The following is a 24,700-nucleotide window of genomic DNA, read 5'->3' as shown; positions in this document are numbered from 1 at the left end:
CTCCACATTTTTCTATGCATGTATACATACAGATATATTTTTAAACAAGATGTAGAGAGCTTCTTGGTTTTGTTTGTTTGTTTGTTTGTTTTGGTTTGATCTTTTTTTTTTTTTTTTAGAGAGGGAGGGGGGAGGGGCAGAGGAAGAGGGAGAGATTGAGTTTTAAGCAGGCTCCACGTCTAGCCCAGCTCCAGGCCTGACGTGGGGCTTCAACTCATGACCTTGAGATCATGACCTGAGCCAAAACCAAGAGTCAGACACTTAACCCACTGAGCCACCCAGGCACCTCACATCTTGTTTTTTTTTTAAATATTTTAGTTATAAGTTTAACAATGATGAGAAAAGAACTGATATTAAAAACAAAAAAACAGGGGCGCCTGGGTGGCGCAGTCGTTAAGCGTCTGCCTTCGGCTCAGGGCGTGATCCCGGTGTTATGGGATCGAGCCCCACATCAGGCTCCTCCACTGGGAGCCTGCTTCTTCCTCTCCCACCCCCCCTGCTTGTGTTCCCTCTCTCGCTGGCTGTCTCTATCTCTGTCAAATAAATAAATAAAATCTTAAAAAAAAAAACAAAAAAAAAAAACAAAACAAAAACAAAAACAAAAACAAAATCTCCCATTGTCCTTAGAATTCCCATTATCCTTAGATACTTAAGATTTTTATTTTATTTTATTTCATTCTGTTTCTGCCTGTGGGATCCACAGCATTCAATTATATATTCTTATGAGGTAGTATTCCAGTATTTTCTACTTAAGTCTTCCTTTTAAGAACACTTGGTTTTTAGCAAAATATTTATGTAAGGCATTTCATGTCAAAATAATGCATTAAATTTATGTTTTTAAAAGATTAAAAAGGTAAAAGAAAATTTCTATTAGGCTTAGTCTTCTCAAACAAGAAATTAAACATGGAAGTAATTGAATACAATCGCCAGTGTTTGCCAATCAAAAGTTTTAGAAGTTAATTGTTTTGTTTCACTCTCTTTTGTAGGATACATTTAAAAATTTATTCAGCAATAATACAACACTGACTATCGAAAGAATAGATCTGTGTTTTCTGGCATGAAAAGCCTTTATTAAGTGAAAAATTCATGGAACAATGCATTTTAAATAATTTATGCCAAACGGCTGTGAAAGAGCCTGTGCTAAACTACATAAGTCCTTCCACACATATGAAAATGCATAGAGAAGAAATTAGTGAGAAACGCCTCAGTCCGGGAAGGGAAGTGGAAGTGAGGAGGTAGTAAGGGGGAACTCTTATAATGTATTCTAGATATTTCTGTATTCCTTTAAAAAAATAATAAATTCTTGAACAAAAATAAATTCTTACTGCTTTAATCATTTTTAAATGGAAGAAATTAAGGTGACCCAACACCATATTACTATTTATATTGGCCCCTTACTTCTCTGAATTCTAGTCATTTCTGTAATCTCTTCTAAGAAAGTTGAAGGACCCTAAAGAAGCCATAAGCATGGGACTTTGCATTTTTCCCCACAGCCCTAGCATTAGTGCCTTGGCACAGAGGTCCTAGTATGTCCGTCTTCAATGTATAAAACTATGAACTCGAGTATGAGTTAGATGTCACTCCACCAGAGCTGGAGAACTACTATTTTTTGGAGAGGAATGTATAAAGAGCTCTGGTTATGGATCTCATTACAAGCCCTTTATAACCAAGAAACAACTAGATTGTATTGTCCTTTCTAGTATAATTACTGGAAGTTCAGTTTAAGTCAAGTTTAACTATATTTGCATATATTAAAAAAAAAAACAAGACCAGGGAGAACTGAAAGTATTTCTAGTACCCCAGCAGGATCAGGTAAGAGCTCATCAAGGGGCACCACTTTTTGTGCCACAAAAGAACTCCGGGCATTCTACCGGAGCACAGTAACCAATGGAGAGAAAGAAGGCATTCAATTTTATAATGTGAACGTAAGAAGGAAATGTAAAAATGGAGCCCACCCCTCACTGTTAATATTCGCCTTGAACCTAGATACATACGGCCTCATTTGATATGGCAAGTACAGTTGTGAGCTGTAGTTAAATAAGAAATTCAGCCTACTTTATCATGAATTATACCAGTCATATTAATGGATTCCAAAATGAGAAAAGACTGGATGGACATTTATTACAGGCATTTTCTTTCACAAAACGTACTTAGTACAAAATAGCTTCAGTTATTCAAACTGACTGCTTCTTTACAGATATATTCGGATCCAGCCACAGAAAGTAGAGGTATGGCTAGAAATGTATCAACCTCTTCATTCTTAACACTTCCCTTTTTTCCTTTTCATTGGCTCTTTCTCCTTAGCTTAAAATCATGTGCAAGGAGTCAAGGAATTGTTGAAAAGGAAAAACAAAGCTGGGGGCATCACGTTGCCGATTTCAAGCTATACTACAAAGCTGTGATCACCAAGAAAGCATGGTAACTGGCACAAAAACAGATACAGAGACCAATGGAACAGAATAGAAAACCCAGAAATGGACCCTCGGCTCTTTGGGCAACTAATCTTTGACAAAGCAGGAAAAAACATCCAGTGGAAAAAAGACAGTCTCTTCAATAAATGGTGCTGGGAAAATTGGACAGCTACATGCAAAAGAATGAAACTTGACCAGTCTCTCACACCATACACAAAGATAAACTCCAAATGGATGAAAGACCTCGATGTGAGACAGGAATCCATCAAAATCCTAGAGGAGAACATAGGCTGTAACCTCTTTGACATCGGCCACAGCAACTTTTTTCATGACACATCTCCAAAGGCAAGAGAAACAAAAGCAAAAATGAACTTGTGGGACTTCATCAAGATAAAAAGCTTCTGCATAGTCAAGGAAACAGTAAAAAAAACTAAGAGGCAGTCCACAGAATGGGAGAAGATATTTGCAAATGACGCTACAGATTAAAGACTGGTATCCAAGATCTACAAAGAACTTCTCAAGCTCAATACATGAGAAACAAATAATCAAATCAAAAAAATGGGCAGAAGATATGAACAGACACTTTTCCAGTGAAGACATACAAATGGCTAACAGACACATGAAAAAATGTTCAAAATCGCTAGCCATCAGGGAAATTCAAATCAAAACCACATTGAGATACCACCTTACGCCAGTTAGAATGGCAAAAATTGACAAGGAAGGAAACAACAAATGTTGGAGAGGATGTGGAGAAAGGGGATCCCTCCTACATTGTTGGTGGGAATGCAAGTTGATACAGCCACTTTGGAAAACAGTGTGGAGGTCCCTTAAAAAGTTAAAAATTGAGCTACCCTATGATCCAGCAATTGCATTACTGGGTACTTACCCCAAAGATATGGACGTAGTGAAGAGAAGGGCCATATGCACCCCAATGTTCATAACAGCATTGTCCACAATAGCTAAACTGTGGAAGGAGCCGAGATGCCCTTCAACAGATGACTGGATTAAGAAGATGTGGTCCATTTATACAATGGAATATTACTCATCAGAGAGAACGATTACACAACATTTGCAGCAACATGGACGGGACTGGAGGAGATTATACTAAGTGAAATAAGTCAAGCAGAGAAAAACAATTATCATATGGTTCCACTCATTTATGGAACATAAAAAATAGGAAGATCGGTAGGAGAAGGAAGGGAAGAATGAAGGGGGGGTAAACAGAAGGGGGAATGAACCATGAGAGACTATGGACTCTGGGAAACAAACTGAGGGCTTCAGAGGGGAGAGGGGTGTGGGATTGGGATAGGCGGTGATGGGTATTAAGGATGGCACATATTGCATGGTGCACTGGGTGTTATACGCAAATAATGAATCATGAAACGTTACATCAAAAACTAGGGATGTACTGTATGGTGACTAACATAACACAATAAAAAATTATAAAAAAAGTGAAAAAATAAGCATACATAATAAAAATATTTTCAAAAAGAAAAAATCATGTGCAAACCTCTCTCTTTTTTTAATTTAAATTCAATTAATTAACATATAGTGTATTATTGGTTTCAGAGGTAGAGTTCATTGATTCATCAGTTGCCTATAACACCCAGTGCTCATTACATCAAGTGCCCTCTTTAATGCCCATCACCCAGTACCCCATCCTCCCACCTACCTCCCTCCAGCAACCCTCAATTTGTTTCCTATAGTTAAGAGTCTCTTATAGTTAAGAGACTATAAGATTTTGTCTTATTTTATTTTCCCCTCCCTTCCCCATAATCCTGTTTTGTTTTTTATATTTTACATGAGTGAAATCATATGGTATTTGTCTTTCTCTGATTGACTATTTTGCCTAGCGTAATACCCTCTAGTTCCATCCGTGTCATTGCAAATGGTAAGATTTCATTTTTTTGATGGCTGAGTAATATTCCATTGCATGTATATATCACATCTTCTTTTTTTAAAGATTTTATTTATTTATTCGACAGAGATAGAGACAGGCAGCGAGAGAGGGAACACAAGCAGGGGGAGTGGGAGAAGAAGAAGCAGGCTCATAGCAGAGGAGCCTGATGTGGGGCTCGATCCCATAATGCTGGGATCACGCCCTGAGCCGAAGGCAGATGCTTAACCACTCACTGTGCCACCCAGGCGCCCCTATCACATCTTCTTTATCCATTCGTCTGTCGATGGACATCTGGGCTCTTTCCATAGTTTGGCTATTGTGGACATTGCTGCTATAAACATTGGTGTGCATGTGCCCTTTTAGATCACTATGTTTGTATCCTTTGGGTAAATACCTAGTAGTGCAATTGCTGGGTATAGAGCAGTTCTATTTTTAACTCTTTGAAGAACCTCCATTCTGTTTTCCAGAGTGGCTGCACCAGCTTGCATTCCCACCCACAGTGCAAGAGTGTTCCCCTTTCTCTGCATCCTCGTCAACATTTGTTGTTTCCTAACTTGTTAATTTAGCCATTCTGACCGGCATGAGGTGGTATCTCATAGCGGTTTTTATTTGTATTTCCCCAATGCCAAGTGATGTTGAACAAACCTCTCTCTTCTTAAAAACAAAAATAAAGCCCTACAACCCACCTTTTTTAGACTCTGTGTCGTCCCCTTTGTAAAATCTACCCTTCTTATTTCACTGATAAATGTCTCTAACGAGGCATCCACATACATTATCTCCTTTCTTGCCACAACTGGTAACCAGAAATGGCTAAGAGACTGGACTCAGAAGTCAGTAAGAGCTGAGTCATCTTCGATCTGCTGCATGCTAGTTGTATGACTCTGCTCAGGGCCTCTGTCTCAATTTACTCATCTATAATATGAGGATGACAGTAATAATGAGACTGCCTTCCCTCAGAAGGCTGTGGTGAAGAATAAAGAGCATGACATTTACAATGCTTGGCACATAGGAGGTGCTCAATAAATGTTCCCGACTGACATGGCTTTTGCCTGGATCTCACCAGTTACCAGGTCTGCCTTAACTGACCTCTCTGAGCCATCTGAGAGGATTGCTTCCTTCTTCTGTTGACCTTCGTTATATCAAGTTGTTCTCATTTTCCTTTTTTCTATTTCTTGGACTGTTCCTTCTCAGGTTCCACCTATCTCTTCAAAGCTCATCTTCCCCACAGATTTCTCCCTGGCCTCCTCACCTTCTTGTTCTCCCTGGCAAACTCATTCACATCAGTGGGTTTGGTTACTAAGTGAGCAAGGACAACTCCACATTATATTTCCATCCCAGACCCCTTCCTAAAGTTAAAGGAGATTGCCAGTCGTCTACGGACACCTTCACTAGGACATCCCTCACACATCTAGAACTCAACATGTCTCAGACTGAGCCCATCAATTGCTCGAGTCAAAAACCTGAGCTTTAAGCTTAGACTTAGGGTCTCTAGTGCAAATGACTTTTGGGTTTTTTTTGTTTTTGTGCTTTTTAAAAGCCTTGGAGCCTACCTCCTAAATATTTTTGTATGGCTAGATTGTACTCATCCTTCAAGATTAAGCTCAGGTATTACATCTTTGGGAAGCCTTCCCATTAACCACCCCTCTACCCCTCCAACCTGAGTTAGATTTCTCCGCCTGTCCAGTACCCATGGCGGAACAACCCTTTTATAGCACTTACCGCATTGGTATTCTAGTGTCTGTTGCTGTTGTTGTTTTATCTTGTCCCCTCTGCTTCGTCTACAGGACTGTGAACTCCCTAAAAGCAGGGTTTTGTCCTTTGACCTAACACAATGTGTGACGAAAAGGACGTACTTAAGGATTTGAAAGCCAACTATATTAGCCCACTGTTGACTTGATTCCATTGCTCTTGCAGGAGTACTACTGATAGCCTGGAATTTAGCAACATGATGGGGAGAAGCTCAATGACATTACAAACAATTTACAAAATAGTAAATCTGGTCCTAGATAAGTAAGAGTTAACTATACACTAGAGTTCAAGGGAGCCTTGCCAAGCCAATAAATTACTTGGTGTTTACTGAATACCAACTGTTTTCCCCACATACTGAATATGTTTACTATTTCCATGGCTCACATTTCTTACTAAGCGTAATTGGAATTAAACTTTTTTTTTTTTCCATGAGAAGGAAGAGATTCTTTTGGTAAGATATCATCTTAAATGATGCCCTTAAATACTTGAAAAGGCAATTCTTCCCTCTCTTTATTGGGACTTGTACTCTCTAATTCACATGATAACAACATTAAAAATCTGGCCTTATGTTTTTGAGTTCTAACAAAATTTTTCAGTTGTGCACAAGAAGTGCTCCCAAGTCAGGGAAGGAGAGAAGGAACCAAGATTGGGAACCAGGATGAGAATTCAGCATTATTTGAAATCTTCCGTTTTTTCTAAGAAAAAAATGTTCATGAAGAGTTTGAGTGGCTAAGAATGAAACTTAAAATATCACCTAGGATTTTTTTTTTTTTTTTTTTTTTTTTAGAGAGAGAGAGAAAGAAAGGGTGGAGGGAGGGCAGAGGGATAGAGAGAATCTCAAGCAGGCTCCACACCAAGCATGGAGCCTGATGCCCAGGTTCAATCTCATGGACACTGAGATCATGACCTGAGCCGAAATCAAGAGTCAGATGCTTGACTGAGCCACCCAGGCTCCCCAAAATATCATCTACGATGCTTCTTAAATCAAAGATTCATGAGTTCAACCATGTGGCTCTAATTAGTCTAGGAATTCTGGATTCCACCTTTCTAGGATTAGAAACAAACACATAAACAAAACCAAAAACAAAATACTAAGTGTTTGATATGCAGCCAGGTTTGAGAACCACTGATTATTGATTTATATATGGAAATTCTTTTGAGTAATCCTGAAACTTAACAGCAAATACTTCTTTTTATAAACAAACAAACAGAAAACGAAGCCAAAAAAAAAAAAAAATCACTGATGAAAATTTGCAGCTTAAAACACTGCAAATACTTAGCACTAAAACAATTGTTAACTTGCCAGAATTCTGGGACTTCTCTTAGAAGTAGTCACTAATTATATCACTTTTTTTTTTTACATCAGATAATTTCTCTTTTTTCTCTGAAGATGGAAATAAGGACCTATTAAATCTACGGTTATTAGCCAGTATCTGATTTTTAGGTATCATAAATAAACAAAATTGCACTTGATCCACTGATTCATTTCCAAATATTTGTTGAGTACCTACTATGCACCAGGCACATAAGCACTTTATATGTAAAGTACCATGGTTTGGGGGTTCTTCCTGTTTGGAATAGTGTTATTTTCAACAGTAATTCAATAAATGTGCATTGACTCACTGATTAAATTTAGTGTCAAAAATACTATTATTTGAGCTCTTCTGAAATCTACAAGAATGCTGTCAGAAAATTTGCATTGTTAGAACAAGTAACTATCAGGAAATCCCCTTGGTAGTGGTGGTACTTTAGTGATATAAACATAAAAACTATTGGAGGAGCATAATGTGAAGTTGAACAACACACTGAGTCTTTTTTAAACAAAAAAAAGCCAATCTGAAGGAACTGTATTACACACATTCAAACTAGAAATGTGCTTTTTGAGATTAATCACATAATTTTCAACCCGACTTATGAAGAGAGGGCCAAAGGGTGTTCCATTCTGGAAAATAGTCCATTATAGTATTATAGTGAAATGAAGTGTTTGGCTTTTAATCCAAGGTAGTAGACTATGTATATTTATCAACCTTGACTACCCTAAAAGCCCATTAAAATGATTAAGGCTACTGCTAGTTCTTAAAGCACTTCTGCATGGTTTAGAGAAAGTCCCTCACCTTGGGGCTGGTGGGTGGCTCAGTCGGTTAAATGTCTGACTCTTGATTTTGGCTCAGGTCATGATCTCAGGGTCTTAGTTTGAGCCTGGCATTGGGTTCCGTGCTGGGTATGGGACCTGCTTAAGATTCTCTCTTTCTCTCTCTCCCCCTTTGCCCCTCCCCCCCAAACAGTCACCCTTCTTTCAGGTAGAACGAGTGCACAGCTAAGATTTTAGACCCTTTTTGTCCCCTGGGTCAGCCTCTCTGGGCACAGTTACAACAATCTGCTGCAGCCCAGGAGTAGCAGAATGACACTACAAGGCAGGTGGGTGAAGAAGGGAAAAGTAAAAACACGCTCGTTCTTATTCAGTAAAGGAGGATATAAATATTTTTTTCTCAGCATTTTAAAAATGGAGATATAATTCACATATCATAAATTCAGCCTTTTAAATGAACAATTCAATGCATTTAGTATATTTAATAAAGTCGTGCAACCATCACCATTGTCTAAATCCAGAACATTTCCTCTCCCCCAAAAAGAAACTGTATCCATTAACAAATATGCTTTTTTTCATGTTCAGTAGCCAACATATAGTACATTAGTAGTTTCTGACGTAGTGTTCAACGATTCATTAGTTGTGTAAAACACCCAGTGCTTTATTTTCTCCTCTCCCATCTAATCTACGTTGTGTCGCTATGGATTTGCCTACTCTGAACATTTCGTATAAATGGAATTATACGATGTAAGTTCTCTTATGATTGACTTCTTTCATTCAGCATAATTTTTTGGAGGTTCACATATTTCATAGCAGGCATCAGCACCTCATTCATTTGTACTGCCGAATAATATTCCACTGTATATATGCATCATCTTCTGTTTACCCATTCATCAGTTGCCGGACATTTGGATGGTTTCCACTTTTTTGGCTTCCTGTGAGTAACACTGTTATGAACATTGGTATTCAAGTGGCTTGACTTCTTACAAAAAGCTTATATGACTTCTGTAAATTTTAAAATAATTAGAAAGTAAAGGAAAGAAGTCATTATTTACAGAAAATTTCAAGGCGGTGATTTATTTTTCTTTTCTATTTTGTTTTTGTTTTTCCACTTGGTTGTAAATATCTTTTCATTGTGTGGTCAGGTTGACTTTGTCCATATATTGTGATGATTGCTATTGAGCTAATGGTTTGTAAATGTTTGTTTTACACGTGTTTCATATGACATTGCATGCTTTAAGTATGTAATATGATACATTTTAAATATGTTTTTGAATGTCTGGAGTTAGTACAGGATTATACTGAAGTACTGAAGTTTTACTGAAAGAATCAATGGGCATTTAAAACAGAAAAATACTTTGGGGAGGAAAAAGTATCCTTGTATCCATGTTATGGTAGTAGGAAGAGAGGTTACAAAGATATTAATGGCAACAAAGTATGATTCTTCAGTAAAGCACACCGGTCCCCTTAATTCCCTCCCCCATCTCGTCCCAAGAGTGTACAAAAGTTTCTAAACATATACAGTTGACCCTTGAACTGTACAGTTTTTTTATAAATACGGTACAGTAACTGTAAATATATTTTCTCTTATGATTTTCTTAGTAACATTTTCTTTCTCTAGCTTATTTTATTATAAGAATACAGTATAATATATATAACATACAAAATACGTGTTCATTGAATATTGATGTGATCAGTAAGGCTTGGGGGAGTCACTGCTGTAAGCAGATTTTCAACTACACGGGAGACCCCTAGGTCTCATTGTTAAAGGTCAAGTACATGCAGTTCACGACCAACTGACCAGTTACTCAAACATTTAAATTGCAGTAGAAATACGAAACAGAAGGAAAGTCTATCCTGTGCCAAACTGTCACACTCAGAAAGGTGTCACCCCCCAATGTCATGTCCTAGATGTATGAAAAATGCTCCTTTAGGTGTCAGGCACTTGAGAAATAGGCATGGAGGTGCTGGAAAACCTGTTCTGTACAAGGGGAAAAGGGAAATTATTTTACTGAAAAAAATCACAGTGGGAAGAGAATATCTAAAATAACTCTAATAGGAAGCAGCTCTGGAGCCCCAGCGTCAAACTTCCCCATCATCCTCAGACCCCGCTTAAAATAGAAATTTTGTATCAATAGTAGCTGTTAGCAGTGTCAAAAGCCAAGTTGCCACATGGGTTCAAAAGTTCAAAACAAAATTATGTTCGTAAAAACAAAAAAGCCAGTGGCTACCTAAGTAAGGCTAAAATGAGTAGCAGAGCCTGGGGATTTACCTACCAATCAATTTTATAGGACCTAAATGATGAAAACACAACTTCTAAAGGTAATTGAGTCTATGACATTATTTCTGTAACAATAATAAAAATTTATTGAGCCCCTACCTCTTGTAATGGCATATTATGAACTAGGGCTACAACAGTGAATACAAAACCCCTTCCGTAAGGGGTACATGGGAAATCTCTGTATCTTACTCTTAACTTTGCTGTGAACCTGAAACTGCTCTAAAGTCGTAAAGTCTCACAAAAATCCCTGCCTTCATGGAGGAGTTCACATTCTAGTGTGGAGAGACAAACAATAAAATTTAAAAAACATAATTTCAGGTGGGACGAAGAAAAAGAAAACTGTTAAGAGAATAAAGAATAACAGTGATGGAAGACCTCTTGATGAGGTGACATTTGCATTATTTGCATTATTTACTTAATAGGAGGCATGGGTTTGCAAATTAAACAGCCAGCAATCAATCATTCAACAGACATCGATAGCCCACTTACTTGATTTCAGGCATTTAGTGCAGGAGGTCCTTGGCGTTAAAAAAAAAAAAAAATCAATAAACCATGGTTTCCGTGTCAAGGCACTTGCGTCTTAATAGAAGACGGACACTTCACCAACAACCTATACCGAAATACAACAGGTGTTAGACTGCACTATGTATGCGCAGACGGATAAGCAGAAGCCAGAACAACAAAATTACTCCCAGGGAGGTCTTCCAGAAGGGAAGACTAGGGTCTTGCCGTTCTTTCTAACCTTTAGCACACAATACTCATTTGTACGGTTCACATAAGGGGAAGAGGAACGTAAAAGAAGTGGGCTGCCAGTGGCTGAAAGTGACCACCCCCCTGAACTCTGCCAACCCAGGCCCCACCCAGCTACCCCAAAGCTTAGGGAACCAATATCTGCTGAAATCTGTTCTTGGCACAGGTACACAAGGATTGTTTTGCTTTTGTTTTTGATTTTGTGTTGTTGTTGTTGTTCATAGCAACTGAAACTACCATAACTGTCTTTCCCAAGTTACTTGCCCATTTTGCAGCCTGAATGTATTTATGTGCTCGGGTCCTCTGGAAGTCTGTAGCATGCAGACAATGGTTCTCTCGGCAATAAACATATTTTACAACTTACCAAGTAATACAGCTGAAAAAAGTTCAGCAGAGAAACTTTTCTGATAAACCAGAAAGCTCCCAGAGTAAATCATTTGAACCAACTTTTACGTAGAAGACTTAAGAACGACATTTTAAAACAGTTTGAAAGTTTTATGATGAAACGTGTTTAGGGGATTTGCTTCAGAAGTATATTAGAAGAGAGGGAGGTGAGTGAGGGTACAGAAGAAACAAGATTGGCCATAAACTGACACCAGATTATGAGTACAAGGGGGTTCATTACCACTTCTGTATTATGTCTAATCTTTTCCATCATAACAAGCGTTTGCTTTTTAGCTTTATATGACAAAGCCTGGGACCTATAAAATCACACAGGTGTCCTGAGAAAACCATTCTCATACAGAAATCTGGAGTTCATAGTTATTTTTAAATCTATTCATTATACTAGTTATTCTTTCATGCAAGAAAGGAAGAGAGCAGAGTGTCCATTAGACGAATGACTAAATAAGAGATAAATAGGAAAAAAATACTTCAAAAAGTATTTCCCCAAAAATGTACTGAAATGCAGTTTAGGGTGGCTCAGTCTGTTAAGCAGCTGCCTTCAACTCAGGTCATGATTCCCCGGTCCTGGGATCGAGTCCCACACTCGATCAGTGAGGAGGCTCCCTGCTCAGTGAGGAGTTTGCTTCTGCCTTTGCCTCTGCCCCTCCCCCCACCTGTGCACGAGAGCACTCTTTCTCTCTCTCTCAAATAAATAGAAAGAGAGAGAGAGAGCACGAACAGGGAGGAGAGGGAGAAGCAGTTTCCCTGAGAGCAGGGAGCCCAGCACTGGACTCCATCCCAGGACCCTGAGATCATGACCTGAGCTGAAGGCAGACGCTTAACTGACTGAGCCACCCAGGTGCCCCTAAATAAATAAAATCTTAAAAAAAAAAAAAATACAGTTTAGCATCCAAACTGTGCTTTAATATATTAATCAGTGACTATTAGAAAGAACATTCTCAGTGCTTTCTTTTCACCCAGTTGATAAACAACACTTACTGAGTTCCTAGTAGGAGGCTGACTTGGCATTTTCTCACATCATCTCATTGGTGAGATTGTGGGAATATATTATATTTCCATTTTATAGACGAGGAAACTAAGCTTCAGAGAGAGCGAATCTCCTGCCAAAGGTCGCAATAAGCAGAGACAAAGGTCAGGGCTCTTTCCATTCTACCACTACTTCATACTCTTGAAAGGAAAAGATTAATGGAAAATAGGACAACTTTCCCATTCTGAAAACTCTGCTATTCCAGGGTGACCAGGAGTTCTCTTTTTCCTAACATCTACTCCCTCTACTTCCTACCTCTTGACACTTAGAAGCCAATCTGATGTGCAACGTAGGTCAATTTTTTGGAGAAAAAGTAGAGAAAATTTGGCAAAGCAGGGCAAAATGCTCTCTTTTTTATTCCCTGAAAATCAAAGTATTTCTGAACCTTTAAAAGATGTTTTCAAACCATTAAAACTTTAAAATTGAAGTAGTCTAATTCAAAACTATTGAAATTATCAAATGGAACTTTCCTTGGAATTAAATATCATTAAGTTCATACGATGTTTATAAATTATAAAAAATAAAGTATGTTCAAAAACAGGTGAGTAACAGAAAAATAGGGAGTTATTTCAATAGGAAAGAAAACAGTACTCTTGAAGAAATGGCTTTAAAATTATTTCTTTCAATTCTTCCAAGTTGTCTTTAAAAAAGCTCAAAGTTGGGATACAAAAAACCCCCACTAATTTGGCTATATTCTCTGATAGTTTTTAATTTAATTCAACACGTAGCTGCATATATTGTAACCTAATTATTTGTTTATAATCAAGATTAATACTTGTGTTAAAATGTTCCAGAAATTTTTTTTATTCATAGGCAACCACTCAGAAACAGAAAGCTGACTTATGCAGAGAGGTGTAATGAAAAGATCAATCAACTGGAGGTCTGAAGAAATGGGCTACAAGCTTGGCTGTAACATCTTGTAACAAACGGGCAAGTCATTTAGTAAGGGCAAGATAACAGGTGGCAGAATAGGGAGAGGAAGAGAAAAGGACCTTAATCAAAGTCAAAGTAAAATTGGGAGGTTGCAGGTAAACTTTTATAAAAAGATCGAAAAATCATGTATGGGAACATAATAGAGTCATTCAAAAAGTGGCGTATTTGTGGAAGCGTGTGTGTGTGTGTGGTGTGCATGTCTGTGTGTGTGTGTGTGTCTCTGTGTGTGTGTGCCGTTAACCTGTCTGGCATGTTGAACTGGTTATAATTTTTTAAATTTTAAATTAAGATCTTCTAAATCTCCTGGGAATGATTGGTGTTTAGATACAACAAATGGTGTCTCAGATAAAGAGAAGGAGCAAATGTCAGAGTCGTGATTGTACACAGCTGCCATGAATAAGTGACTCAATTGGGTGATTGGAAATAGGCCACATTAATTTTCCTAAGCCCAATCTCCAAAATAGTTAAATATCACTATTAATGCCAACACTCCGTTTTGCCAAGCCCTTGAAAAATAAAAATGTTGTCATTATCTTTTTTGTCATTATTTGGTATTTCCCCCTTAAGAAGTAATATAACAGTATTTAAAAATACCTGAGTTCTCAAAAAAAAAAAAAAAAAACCTGAGTTCTCTCACTTGAGCTAGTTTTAATTGGAGGAAAATGCGAATCAATTCAGTTATGGTCACCTCCCACCTCCTTCCCAATATAATAAACATAGTATGCAATTATGAACCTGGGAACAAAGTTCCCCTAGTTGGAAGAAAAGCAAATATGTTTGCAAATCTCGAATGAGGTAAACAGCTGAGCACTAATTGCAAAAAAAAATAAGTGCCACAGGACCAAATATCAATAGTTGGAAGGTGTCCTTGTGGTTGGGAAAAACTTGAACCAAGGTACAATCTTTTAGCTCTAGAAACTACAATATGGGTAGGACAGCATATGCATGTTGTTGTAGGGTGGAGACTATGTGCTGTTTATCATTTTATCCCCAGCACTTAGCAGAAGGCCTGGCACAAAACAAGCACTCAATAAATGTTTGTGGAATGAAAGAATTCTGCAATTATAGCTTACACAGCGTTTTTCTAATTTTTGAAAATATGGCCAACAGTAATAAACATGTTTAACACCAATTCCTGGTACACACAAACACACATATACATAACATAGAAGTTATAAAGCAATGTTTTTTAAATTTAAGAAGTACATTCTGATAGTTTCTGTTCTGTTCTGTTTTATTGGACTTTAAAAAATATATTAGTTATAACCCACTGATTTTATTTAATAACCCATCAGTGAATGAAGACCAGTAGTTTAAAAAACAGATTTATATTATTTCTATTTACATTGCTTAACTTCTTACATTTTTAGGCTTCGCTAACTATAGATCACTTTCAAAAATCACAGAATATTTTTTTAATCTAGAAGGATGTTCAGAAAGTATTCATATTCCAATATGCAACTTTAAAATGTTGCACCATCCTGACTTAACTGTGTTGGGATTCTCTTTGGTCAGTGTCGTTAATTATGGGAATTTCCCCAACCAAAAGTATATTTGCCCTATCTCACACCATAAGCAAAATTTAACTCAAAATAAATCACAGACCTAAACATAAGAGCTAAAATTATAAAACTCTTAAAAGAATTTAGGAGTAAATTTTTATGGCTCTGGATTAGGAATTGATGTGACACCAAGAGAAAAATAGGTAAATTGGATTTCATTAAAATTAAAAATTCTTCTGCTTTAAATAATGTCAAGAAGAAAGTAAAAAGAACTTACTGGATGGAAGGACATATTTGTTAATTATATATCTGACAAAGAACTTGTATACAGAATATATAAACAAATCTTATAAATTAACAATAAAAATACAAATAATCCAATTTAAAGATGAGAAAAGGATTTTAATAGACTTTTCTTCACGGAGGATACACAAATAGCCAATAAGCACATTGAAAAGATGCTTGTATGATGAGTTATTAGGGAAATACAAATCAAAACCACAATGAGGTACCATTTCACACACATCAGGTGGGCTAAAATAAGAAAGACAGTAACAAGTGTTGCCAAGAATGTGGAGAACTTGGAACCTCCATACATGGCTGACAGGAACGTAGAATGGTGTAGCCACCTTGGAAAACAGGCTGGCAGTTCCTTAAAAAGTTAAACATAGAGTTACCATTTGATCCAGCAGTTCTGCTCCTAGATACATACCCAAGAGAAATGAAAAACATGCCTACACAAAACCTTGATATGACTGTTCATAGCAGCATTATTTCTAGTATAGAATATTTCCTTATATTCCCAATATTCCCAATATTCATCAACAGTGGATGAATAAACAAAATATGATATATCCATACAATGGAATATTATTTGACCATAAAAAAGAAAGAAATACCGATACCATACCACAGGGATGAGCCTCAAAACATTATGCTAAGTTCAAAGAAGCATGTCACAGAAGACCTTATTGTTATGATTTTATTTATATGATATATCCAACATCGGTTAATCTATAGAGACAACTGGATTAGTGGTTAGGTAGGGTTACAGGGAATGACTGCAAATGGGTAGGCGTTTTAACTTTTGAAATGATGATGGTGGTACAACTCTGTCAATAAACTGACAAATGCCGAATTATACATTTGAAACCAGATTGGAACTCTGGAATGATCGAGAAGGATGCATGCAGCACTTCTGTGCCCAAGTGTAGAATGTTGAGCCCTGACAACCTGACTTACCTTGACGACAGGCAAAGAAATGGCGTTTTCAAAGGTCAACAAATGTTCTTCCTTCGAGTCCCTGCAGAGCCGTAGCTCTCCTTGTTTTGGGAGACAAGTAGAAGGACATCAATCTATTGACTTCAGCTCGGAACCTTTTCAGAAGCGATACTCATCCTCACAAAATTGTACTTCAAAAATGAGAACCTTCACCCTCAAGGGAAAAGAACTAAGCGTTCCCAACAAGTTAATATGTGAAAGGACTAGAGAGCATTTTGGACAAGCAATTGAGAAGCTTCTTGAGCTTCTCAATCGTGAAGGCAGGAACGTTATTCATCTTTGCCTTCTCAAGGAGGACCAGGCCTTGAAAGGGATGCTCGGTAAATGAAATGGAAAGAAGGGAAAGAAGGTAGGGCCTCAAGTCCAGAAGACAGAGGCTGTCTGGGCATCCGTGAACTGCTCTGGACGGGTCGTCACCAAGCGAGCGGTAGGAAAAGCGGCCCCAGTACATTTACGAGGCAGCGCGCCCCAAACTTCTCCAACGCGAGAGCTTGGGATTCCCACGCCCCGCGTCCCACCGCCCCCCACCCCATGTGTCCCGATCCCTCAGTGGAGGAAACACCGCTGAAGAATTCAAGAAATTCTGTTAATGAGTTTAAGAAATGCTTTTAATGATTAAAACTAAAACTCTGTCACCTTAAGGGACTAATGAGCACCGGTGTGAAGTACAAATGCAAAAGGGGGGCGCTGGAAGTGCGCAGCACCATTGGGCCCTCAGCTAAAAACCAGGTGATCTTAAACATGATTCAATTTCTTTTTAAAGAATGTCATTAAAAATAACTTGGAAAAAAGAAATCTCGCAGGGCGAAGGGTGAGACACACTGGCGTGGAGACGGAAGGCGGGCTCCGGAATCCCGCACCTCGGACTGTTCCCAGACGTGACTGCGGGCACCTTCCTGAGCTCCGTTCGGGGGCCGGCTCTGTAAAATGGGACCATTTCTGGGCCGCCTCCCAGCGGCGGCAAGGAGGAACAAGCTAGGCCGGGCCGAGTGGGCGCACGCCAAGGCAGCCCCCGCCGCCCGGGGCCCTACTGTGCGCCAGGCGGCGGGCGCCCCGCGCCGCGCGCTCCCCGCCCCCGCGCCGCGCCCGCCCTCGCGCCGTTGCCGCGCCCTTCGCGCCCCGGCCCGGCTCCGGCCTGCGGCCGGGGCCGAGCTACTCGGCACTCGTGCCCGCGCCGCGCCCGCGCCAGTCTGCCTGGGAGCGCTCGGAGTTGCGCCGGACACCGGGGCGCAGCCGTCCGCCGCAGGTCAGTGTCGGGGTGCGGGGCGGCGCTGGGGGCCTGAAGGGCGGGGAAGCGCCGAGGGGTCGGGGCCCGAGGAGGGCCGGGGCTACGGCGTCGAGGTCGGAGGGGACCGGCGCGGACAGGTCCCGGGTGAGGGTCGCGGGCGCTCAGAGAAGTCCCGGCACAGCGAGCCAGCCGGGCGGTGGAGGGCACGGGCTGCACGCGAGACGCGCCACAGGGAGCGGCGGCCGCGCACCGGCAGACGCCGGTCATGCGTCTGGCGCTCCCGGGACAGGTCCCCTCGAGGGAGCGCCTGGGTCGGGGTCCGAGAGAACCGGGGACCTCCGAGTCCCCCGCGGAGGTGCGCAGGCGTCTGGGAGGCGCTCGAGGGGAACTTTGGGACCGAAACACGGGCTCCGGTGCCTGTCTGTCCCGCCACCGCGGAGTCGCCTGCTCGGTCTCCAGAGCCCTGGCGGCGGTCACTGTGGGGGTCGCGGTGACAGATAAGCGAGGGGCGCCTTCGAGGTCACCTAGCCCCGGTGCCCTTGAGCGCTGAGCTGGCCGAGAGCCGAACGGAGAGGCTGGGATGTGGGCCGGATTCCCGGGGTTGTAGGGGATGGAGAAAGCGTGCGTCCCCCGCCCCACCCCCGTGTGTGGAGAGGTGGCATTACCGGGCTGGGGTTCCTACACGTGCCGCGCGCCTCACCGACCGCTCTGTGTGCTCTCACTGAGGTAGGGAGAGGCAGGTAGCTCGAACAGAAAGCACCGGTCCCTCAGTGCAGGGGAGGAAAGTGGGTGTGTGGTGTGGTCCTGCATGCCTTGGTATTTGGGGAGGAGCCTAAGGTAAGGAGGCAGAAACTGGGAGTAACCTAGTCGCTGCTTTTATATAAGGTCAGTTGTTAGGTAAAGAAGGGGCCTTTACCTCTGCTGGTGTTCAGAAGGCTGCATTTCTAAATTCTTCTTGTTAGCTTCCGTTGCTTAGGTGAGTCGCCTCACTCTGATTGCATTTTGTTGAAATGTGTTAATGTATCCAAAATTTGCGAGATGGTGATGACGGTCATATTATATCGTTATTATTTGGCTGTGCTCTTGTTTTACCCTAAGAATTCACTTGGGTCTAAGGATAATTCACTTTTTTCTTTCCAAAAATAGTGTCAATTTTAGGAGAAATAAAGTCAAGAAATAGTGATCTGTCAGGAAGAAGCTAAAGTTCTTCTGTTTTTCCTTTTCAAGGTTGGGGGATGAAATGTGAAATTAATTTTGTTTAAATTAACATCTGAAAACAAAACCAGGCAAGATGATGAACTGAGTTGTAGGAACCCTATTGCTTGAGAAGCGCCTTATTTTGAAGGACATTGTTTTAATGTCAACCGTTTTTTATCATTCACTAAAGAATTGAAACAGAGATGTTGAGAGAAGAGTGAATAACTTACTCTTTAAAAGGACCCAGGCACACCTTCGTCCACAAATCTCAGGTGTTCTCTGGCAGTCTCCTGACTATAGCTAAGGTATCAATCACTGACTGAAAGCAGAACCAAACTGATGGTGTTAGATGATTTAGGAAACCCTTCTGGTGTAGAGACTGACAGAGACATTCCCTGGGGCTTCTCTCTTAAAGAAATACTTCACACTCCTATGAATGTTTTATGGAAGACACACATGTTACCAGTTAGTGTTCTGAGGGATGTTTCAAGAGCACCTGTTCAAGTGTCAACATAATTTTTGTGTTGTCTATTTTCAGTCAGATTCACAGATTCATCCTGCAATTAATGCGCTGCCGTTGTATTCTTTAATATACAAAATTTAAAGCTAATGTTGCGTTAGCCAAAAAATGAAGTTTGATACAAAACCATCTATTTTTGCCTTACTGGGTACTTCACATAATTTTTCTCCTTTATTTAAATTATATGATATGTGATACTTCACTTGCTGATAAGTAGATCTTAAAACATTTTAGAATCAACTAGTGACCATCTCAATCTTTTATAATTCACTGGGGGGAAAAGTGGTTATTTCATTTTTAAATAAAAATTCGTTTTCATATTGAAAAGTTTGTTTCTAGTCTTTACAAAAACTACTATAACAGCATGACATTGATGAAGTATAAAGATTTGAAGAATTCTGGGCTAAGATTTTGGGGCATTGTTTTTTCATTCTTTTAAATTTAAAAGAATGTAATTTTGAAAAAGTAAAACTCAAATGTCCGCCAGCATCATATCCTTTATTACACTTAAAATACTTTGAAAATATTCTTATGATTGGTTATTTTTAATATATACAGTTTTCCTTAAAGGGACAAATTTCCTTAACATTCATTTCTTTGTATATTTCAGACTTACATTTAAACAGTATGTCATAATTTTAAAAAATCACTATTAATTTAAAAAATCCTTGTGACATTTAAAATTTTTACAAGAGACAAAGTCTGACTTTAGGAATATGAATTAGAAATGCATTACTGATTACAGCTAATTGCTTTTAGTAAGTTATAGGACTATAAACAAATACTTATTTTCTCTCTCCTGTAATTCTCTGAAAATAAGATGTTTGCCACTAATCTTAACTATGAAGATAATTATGCGTGTGAAAGCTGTGTGACAGCCACTGCTGTGAAAATATACACCAGTATTAATACATTTCACTTAGTTTTCAGATTATGAAATGGTTGTTAATAACAAGAGACTTTCATGAAGCACAGAAAAAGTGTTAAAATAATACTTTACAAATGTTTTATAAATCCCGGCCCATACTTTTACTTCTTTCATAGGATGTATGTATGCATCTGTCTGCTAGTGGATAACAGAAAATGTCATCCTTCTAATTTGTGGGTGTCTTGCTGAATTCACTTTCACTCGAACGTAGGAATATATGTCCTAAAGTGTAGCAAAACATACTGGAAGATGTTTTTGGTCTCATAGGTTTCCACTAAATAAATGCCAGTTGTAGAGGATTTTTAAAAAATCACTAGTCAAGAAAACTTGATTTAAGTCACCAGTCTATAAATGTAAGCGTGTACTCCCCACCTGAATTTCTGAGTTGCTTTTCTTATTTTTTCTAGCAGATCCCACCGTTAGGGTAGTTGAGACCTAAAAGCAATAAAAAGGGCAGTGGTTTAAAGTGCTTACGAAGCTCCTTTGAAACTGATACAATTTGACTCCACCAAAGTACAGTAAGATCTGTGAATAACCGTCTTGCAAGCGTAGACATTCCCCGCACATCATACACATCTTGCAAGTGTAGACAGCCCGCACACATCATACTTCAGTTAGTTTCGTAACATTCTAGATAAAAATTTTAAATTGAAGATTATTTGAAATCTTCCTGGAGTTTCTTATTTACTATTTGTATTTTATCACAATACAGAGGTAGATTTTGAGAGGTTATATGGCATATGTTTTAGAGCTTATTTAATAAAAATGTCATGTTTTAATATTTATTTACCTAAAATATTTACGTTGGTTGTTAGAAGGAAATTGATTCAAATGCAATAGACCATATTTTGGAGATAGCTTTTGTAGATGTTAAGACAGAAACTATCACCAATAATAGTATATACTTATATTATTTGGTTTTTTAAATTTATATATTAAGAAATAGTTTTCTTCTACAATCAATACATATCAACATTTCAATAGTGAATATTTAATTCAGAATATGAATGTTTACATTTCTCACAGTTTCACTTATTACAATGGGGCGAGTCACTTGTGCTTGCTCCCATCCCATTGCTAAGCAGACCCGACCCTGCTTAGCTTCGGAGATCAGATGAGCTCCCACGCAGTTAGGGTGGTAATGGCCATCGATCACTTATCCTTTCTAACTGTCCATTTTCTCATCAGTGAAATGGGGGAAGTATTGCAATTGTTCTCTGCTTTTTTTTTTTTTTTGGTATGATTTTAAGACTTTATCAGTAAACGTGTGTATCTCACATGATAATACGTTGCCCTGAAATTAACTGAGCAGATATTTTTAAAAGAACCTTCATGGTATTCATGTCACAGCTAACGCTTGTACAAATGCTGATGGTTCACCATAGGACAAATTTTGAGAACATTGTTAAGAATGAACTGAAGAGGGGCACCCGGGTGGTTCAGTCGGTTGAGCATCTGACTCTTGATCTCAGCTCAGGTCTTTATCTTAGGATTGTGAGTTTGTTCAAGCTCTCTGTTGGGCTCCACACTGGGCCTGGAGCATACTTCAGAACAACAACAACAGCAAAACACAACAACAAAGAATGAACTAAAGATAATGCTTGCTGGGTGGTTATCAATTTATAAAATGTTTCTGGAAATATTTCATCACTATTCAATTTAAAATTGTATTTCCTATTCCCTGGTGACTTTAGATAAAAAATCAGATGACTATTTTTTTGTTGTTTTACTGTTATTATCTTTGTGAGTCCTGTATAGACACAATGTGGATCTTGTGTCACCATTGCGTGTCTAACGTGGTGTGGGTGTAGCTTGTGCTTTTATTTTATGAAGTTCTATTCTTTACCTGTTTATGGTGTGCCCTGTGAGTGCTTAATGTATGTTACCCAGGAGCAGGTTTGTTTTATAATGAGGTCTGTGAACCTTCAGATCAAAAGACAGTTCAGTATCTCAGACTAAAAGACTAAATAGTGACTTGTGTTTGTTGTAAAAATTGGGTCTTTTCCTAACAAGCTATAACCAGAAATAGGCTTTTAGTGGCTTGAAAGTGAGGATGCCTCCTAACAGCCCACCAATTTACTAGTAGGGAGTAATTGGAAAAGCATGTAATTAATCATGCATCATCCAAATAATACACTTTAAATTCTACTTATGAATTGTTAAATAATGTATTTTATTGTGAAGTGTCTCCTCTGCAGGAAAGTAAGGGACTTGGTTCCAGGTCTGAACCCCATTCTGTTCCTGGAATATGGAGCTACAGAGCCCATGTAGGGACATAACTAAAGGGGTGAGGAGACAGAGGGCAAAGAAAGGTTTAGGCCAGTGCCTGTAGGTGAGTGTTCCCTTTCCCTGTGGCTTCCCCTTTGGGGTGGGGAGCAAGGAGCAGAGTTTCTGCTTTCTCAGAGTCATTGCTATACCTTCAGCTATCCCAGTGACGAGGCCATTCTCAACTTGAAAATCTTTTTTGCGACAGGGTGTAGTGAGTCTCCTTTCCCTACTGTGATTTCTCAGATATAAAGGGAAGAAATGAAGTCATCAGTTCATGCAACAAGAATCAATTAAAATTGAGACTTAAAACTTTACGGTCAGGATTTAAACTAGATCATGAATGATTTAGTTCAGTTTGATTCAGTATCTGTCCAGGAAACATTTTTTATTCCACTTCATCGCTTTTAGAAAATAAATTCATTGCTAGTGTAACTGATTCATTATTTAAAAAAGAAAACCACTTTAATTTGTAGACTCATCTAGGAGAGTTAACAATGTGGATAAGACTTACTGAGACAAATTTTCTGACCTTCTGGAAAGAGTTCATATTAGCATAAACCCGGGGTGTGAATTCCTTCACAGTTTACCACAGATAAGGAGAAGAGAGATATGAGGGAGGTAGAAAAATAGGGAAATACCCTGAGTAGGAGTCTAAGAGATCTGTGTATGGTCAACTCCCACAATCAGCAGATTGCAGTTACTGTACATAGACCTCAAATAAAAGGTTGGTTTCTAAGAATTTACCCTGTTCCTCAATGACATCATAGAATTTTAAAATAGCTTTAAATTCTAAAGTTGCCACTTAGCACTGTTACTCTCTCGGGCTCTAGAAGTTGCCTCAGGAGAGAATCTGGGAAAGTGAATGGAAAAAGGATATTCTTACCCTGTATGTTTAAGGAATAAATTTTCCTTCATAGGGAAGGCAGTGGGGAAACATACCTGTCAGACTGCCCGAGTACAATGATGAAGCGCTGGAAAGAACCCCGTAACTTTGACCTCACCCCACTGGCTGTCATTCTGCCTCTAAAACTGTATTTGTCATTTGGAAGTTTGAAGTCCACTTTCAAAATACCAATATTCCTAGCAGAGTTAGTTCTTTAAATCACTGTCAGCAAAAATTTGAGAAGTTAGTTCCTAGTTTCCTTGCTACCTGAAAACAAGGCCTTTAGGGAACAGACAACACATGTGGGAGTTTAAAAAGAGGTGATCTGGAGAAGGAAAAATAAAATTAAAGTGATTCATGTTCCAGTTTCCCCATAAACCAGCCTGTGTGAAACCAAATAGGAAAATAACCATTGGGACTAGCAGTGGTAGGAAAAGATATAGTCTCCTATACATGCCTTTATTTTTCTCTTAGAGATCAATACAGATCTTTCTTGAACCATTTTTTTGCCCTCCAAGAAAACAAGTTGTTATTCCCCAACACCCACTTTCCTAGGATATGTTATCAAAATTAAGGTTATGAGTTAGTAGTTGGCAATCAGATATCTGAATGTTACCTCTCATTATGTCTTTTTATTTTCTCTGTGATGCTAGACAAATTATCTAGCACCTCCATGAGTTAGTTCTTCCAGACTTTTAACGTAGCTTCTTAATAGATAAAAATGAGGGGGACCTTTCAATCACATCAGGAAAACATACACTGAAATATAAATAATACTTAATGCTTTCACAGATCCACAGATCATAAAACTTAACACATGCTTTATTTTTTCTTTTATTTTTTTGCTCAAAAATAGTTATGGCATGGGGCGCCTGGGTGGCTCAATCGTTAAGCGTCTGCCTTCGGCTCAGGGCGTGATCCCGGCGTTCTGGGATCGAGCCCCACGTCAGGCTCCTCCGCTATGAGCCTGCTTCTTCCTCTCCCACTCTCCCTGCTTGTGTTCCCTCTCTCGCTGGCTGTCTCTCTCTCTGTCAAATAAATAAATAAAATCTTAAAAAAAAAAAAAAAGTTATGGCAAGCCAACACATCTCTGTTAGAAGTAGAAGCTTAGTAACTATGTCAAAAGCAAGTTCATTAATTCTTTGAATTAGCTGGTAGGTAGTGTTTAACAGTCAGGTTTGGGCCACCCTCATGCCTATGGCTGAGCACATTGCTTACTTGTCCTTCACTTTTTCCACCGTATTGCAGAATTCGGAATCTAAAGCAGAGAATCTCAAAGTCCTACCTTACTAAACATTGTTCTTTTCTGTCAGTTGATAATTACTGGTGTAAACAAGTTTTTTATTGC

At 39.1% G+C, this 24,700-nt stretch overlaps 1 protein-coding gene and 1 long non-coding RNA gene across 3 annotated transcripts in view; one reads left to right on the top strand and one right to left on the bottom strand.

Annotated features, from left to right (window-relative positions):
- LOC103669545 overlaps window positions 1–11,282 on the bottom strand; it is a 30,145-nt gene extending 18,863 nt beyond the window's left edge. For both annotated transcript variants that reach the window (XR_570328.1, XR_570327.2), the window contains exon 1: window positions 10,920–11,282. This is a non-coding gene — a long non-coding RNA (uncharacterized LOC103669545). The remainder of the gene's footprint in view (window positions 1–10,919) is intronic.
- A 7,166-nt stretch (window positions 11,283–18,448) lies between these two features.
- Window positions 18,449–24,700, top strand: part of PPARG (peroxisome proliferator activated receptor gamma) — a 154,629-nt gene continuing 148,377 nt past the window's right edge. The window contains exon 1 of the mRNA XM_040628435.1: window positions 18,449–18,532. The gene's annotated coding sequence lies outside the window, so the exon portion shown is untranslated. The remainder of the gene's footprint in view (window positions 18,533–24,700) is intronic.

This window comes from Ursus maritimus, unplaced genomic scaffold, assembly GCF_017311325.1.
Source record: "Ursus maritimus isolate PB19 unplaced genomic scaffold, ASM1731132v1 scaffold_14, whole genome shotgun sequence".
NCBI lineage: Eukaryota > Metazoa > Chordata > Mammalia > Carnivora > Ursidae > Ursus > Ursus maritimus.
Note: the sequence above shows the minus strand (reverse complement) of the source record. Positions and strands in the feature narration are given on the sequence as shown.